Source organism: Pongo pygmaeus, chromosome 19 (assembly GCF_028885625.2).
Source record: "Pongo pygmaeus isolate AG05252 chromosome 19, NHGRI_mPonPyg2-v2.0_pri, whole genome shotgun sequence".
Classification (NCBI taxonomy): domain Eukaryota; kingdom Metazoa; phylum Chordata; class Mammalia; order Primates; family Hominidae; genus Pongo; species Pongo pygmaeus.
This window is the reverse complement of record NC_072392.2, coordinates 76,556,993-76,560,842: the sequence shown is the minus strand read 5'-3', so window position 1 is coordinate 76,560,842 and position 3,850 is coordinate 76,556,993. Positions and strand designations below refer to the sequence as shown.

General features: G+C 42.5%; 1 non-coding gene across 1 annotated transcript; it reads right to left on the bottom strand.

Annotated features, from left to right (window-relative positions):
* Window positions 1–3,506: 3,506 nt before the first annotated feature.
* Window positions 3,507–3,613, bottom strand: LOC129018440 (U6 spliceosomal RNA). The gene has a single exon (XR_008495270.1). It is a non-coding gene; the product is annotated as a U6 spliceosomal RNA (small nuclear RNA).
* Between the last annotated feature and the right edge of the window lie 237 nt (window positions 3,614–3,850).

Here is a 3,850-nt window from a genome sequence, read left to right as displayed (position 1 = left end):
TCATTTAGTACCCCCCAGCCCTTCCATGGGCATTATTACGGCCCTAATTTTGCTAATGAAGAAACCGAGGTACTGAGAGATTTAGTAACTTGCCCAAGGACATACAGGTGGTAAGTGCTGCAGCTGGGACCAGACAAACTGACTCCAAAGTCCTTACTTGTAACCACTTGGCTCTACATTTTCTTCTTCTACCTTATTGTGGCTCAGAGGATCGCCTGAGCCCAAGAGCTCAAGACCAGCCTAGACAACATAGTGAGACCACGTCTCTACAAAAATTTCTGCCTGTAGTATAGACAGTAGTGTCCAAACTTCACCCCTCCTCCAGGAAACCTCTCTTGAGGATAGGGACTCTATCTTACTTATATCCCTATTCCTCCAGCAATCCACTACAATGTCCAGCACATAGTAGGTGCTCAGTAAATGTTAATTCCATACCTTTCTCTCATCAGACACATGTACAAAAGCATTGTGTTCAAAACACAGACTAAGAGAAAATATTTATGAATCATATGTGCAACACAGGATTTGTATCCAGAATTTATAATGTGCCAGGCGTGGTGGCTCATGCCTGTAATCCCAGAACTTTGAGAGGCCGAGGTGAGTGGATCACCTGAGGTCAGGAGTTTGAGACCAGCCTGGCCAACATGGCAAAACCCCATCTCTACTAAAAATATAAAAATTAACTGGGCTTGGTGGCGGCTGCCTGTAATCCCAGCTACTCAAGAGGCTGAGGCAGGAGAATCGCTTGAATCTGGGAGGCGGAGATTGCAGTGAGCCGAGATTACGCCATTGTACTCCAGCCTGGGCAACAAGAGCAGAACTCTGTCTCAAAAACAAAACAAAAACAAACAAAAACCAGAATTTATAATGAACTCTCATACCTAAATAAGAAAACAGATTACTGACTTTAAAAATGAGCAAAAGACGTAAACAAATACTTCACCAAAGAGAATATTAATATGGCAGATAGGCACCTGAAAAGATGTTCAACAGCCAGGCGAGGTGGCTCATGCCTGTAATGGGTCACTTCCAATACAATTACTGAGACAAGAAGATTGCTTGAGGCCAGGAGTTCGCCCAGCCTGGGCAATATGCAAGACCTCATCTCTACAAAAAAATAAAAATAATTTTTTAAAAAAGAAATAATCATCATGTAGAGTCACTCAAACCTGAAATCCCAACACTTTGGGAGGCCAAGGCAGGAGGATTGCTTGACCCCGGGAGTTGGAGACCAGCCTGGGCAACATAGTGAGACCTCGTCTCTACAAAACTTTTTTTAATTAGCTGGGCATGGTGGCACACATCTGTGGTCCCAACTACTCAGGGGGTTGAGGTGGGAGGATTGCTTGAGCCTGGGAGGTCAAGGCTGCAGGGAGCCATAATTGTGCCACTGCACTCCAGCCTGGGAGGCAGGGCAAGACTGTCTCAAACAAACAAACAAAACAGAAGTATCAATCTGAATCCCATAAATATGTACAATCATTACATGTAAACTAAAAGTAAAAGTATAAATAATCACCAAATGGGAGAAAAACAGTGCTTGGCATATAGTAGGCATTCAATAAATATTTGTAGAATTAATAGTCCCAGTGAAGCAGCCAGTCATTCATTCTATTGCAAAATAGCTCAAATGAAAAGAAATTTATGAATTTTTTTTTTACTAATGTTAAGCTGAAATCACCCCTATATAAAAAGATTTATGGGCCGGATTCAGTGGCTCATGCCTGTAATCCCAGCACTTTGGGAGGCCAAGGCAGGCAGATCACTTGAGGTCAGGAGTTCGAGATCAGCCTGGCCAATATGGCAAAACCCTGTCTCTAATAAAAATACAAAAAGTAGCCGGGTGTGGTGGTGCACATCTGTAATCCCAGCTACTTGGGGGGCTGAGGCAGGAGAATTGCTTGAACTCAGCAGGCAGAGGTTGCAGTGAGCCAAGATTGCACCACTGTACTCCAGCCTAGGCAACAGAGCAAGACTCCGTCTCAAAAAAAAAAAAAAAAAGTATCCAAGACCAAGATAATGAAAATATACATTCACACAAAAACTTGTACAAGAATGTTTATAGCCGCGTTATTCACAATAGCCAAAAAGTGCAAACAACCCAAATGTCCATCAGCTGATGAATAGATAAACGAAATGTGGTATATCCATACAATGGAATATTATTCATCAACAAGAAGGAATGAAGTACTAATACATGCTACAACACAGAAAACCCTGAAAACAGCATGCTAAGTGAAATAAGCTTGACATAAAAGGCCACAGATTGTGTGATTTCATTTATGTGACATATCAAGAGTAGGCAAAGCCATCGAGGGAGAGAGTCTCTATGGCTCGTATTTGCCAGGGGGTGGGCGGAAGGGGAAATGGGGAGAAGCTACTGTGGATTCGGGGTATTTTGGGGATACAAGATAAAAATGTTCTGGAATTAGTGGTGATGGTGGCACAACTTTACAAATATACTAAAAACCACGAAATTTTACATTTTTTTTCTTGTAAATCTAGGTCTGAACAGAGAATTGTATAATTTGGTAACTTGTTTTCCTTTTTTTTTTTAGAGACAAGGTCTTTCTCTGTCACCCTAGCCAGAGTGTAGTGACGTGATCATAGCTCACTGTAACCCCAAACTCTTGGGCTCAAGTGATCCTCCTGTCTCAGCCTCCTGAGCAGCTAGGATTAAAGGCACTTGCCACCATCCCCAGCTAATTTTATTTATTTATTTATTTATTTATTTATTTATTTATTTACTGGTAGAGACAGGGTCTCACTGCATTGCCCAAGCTGGTCTCAACTCCTGGCCTCAAGTGAGCCTCCCGCCTAGGCATCCCAAAACCCTGGGATTGTTTTTTTTGAGACAGAGCTTCACTCTTGTTGCCTAGGCTGAAGTGCAATGGCGAGATCTTGGCTCATCGCAACCTCCACCTCCCGGGTTCAAGCAATTATCCTGCCTCAGCCTCCTGAGTAGCTGGGATTACAGGCATGCGCCACCATGCCCGGCTAATTCTGTATTTTTAGTAGAGATGGGGTTTCACCATGTTGGTCAGGCTGGTCTGGAAATCCCGACCTCAGGTGATCTGCCCGCCTTGGCCTCCCAAAGTGCTGGGGATTATAGGCATGAGCCACCACACCCAGCCTTTTTTTTTTTTTTTTTTTGAGACAGAGTCTTGCTCTGTCACCCAGGCTGGAGAGCAGTGGCACAATCCTGGCTCACTGCAACCTCCGCCTCCTGGGTTCAAGCGATTCTCTCGCCTCAGGCTCCCGAGTAGCTGGGATTACAGGCGCACACCACCATGCCCGGCTAGTTTTTGTATTTTTAGTAGAGATGATGTTTCACCATGTTGGCCAGTCTGGTCTTGAACTCCTGACCTCAGGTGATCCACCCACCCCGGCTTCCCAAAATGTTGAGATTACAGGCGTGAGCCACCGCACCTGGCCTCAAAACCCTGGGATTACAGGTGGGAATCACTGCATATGGCTGAGTTGTACACTTTAAAAAAAACTTTTTTTAAAATATGGAACACTTCACAAATTACAGTGTCATCTTTGAGCAAGGGTCATGCTAATTTTCTTTGTATCATTCCAATTTTAGTACATGTGCTGCTGAAGTGAGCATTGAATTGTATAATTTAAAACGGTAAATTTTATGGCATACTATACTAATTTTATGGTATACCATAAAATTGTGGGTATACTTTATAAAAATAAAATTATGGTATGTAAAATGTTATGGTATACCATTAAATTGTACTCAGGCAGTGTAAAAAACTCAGTATAAAAACATTCATAGACCTGTACACCAACAGAAAAAATTTTACTGCATAATTTAAAAAATATTTAAAAAATTAAGTCC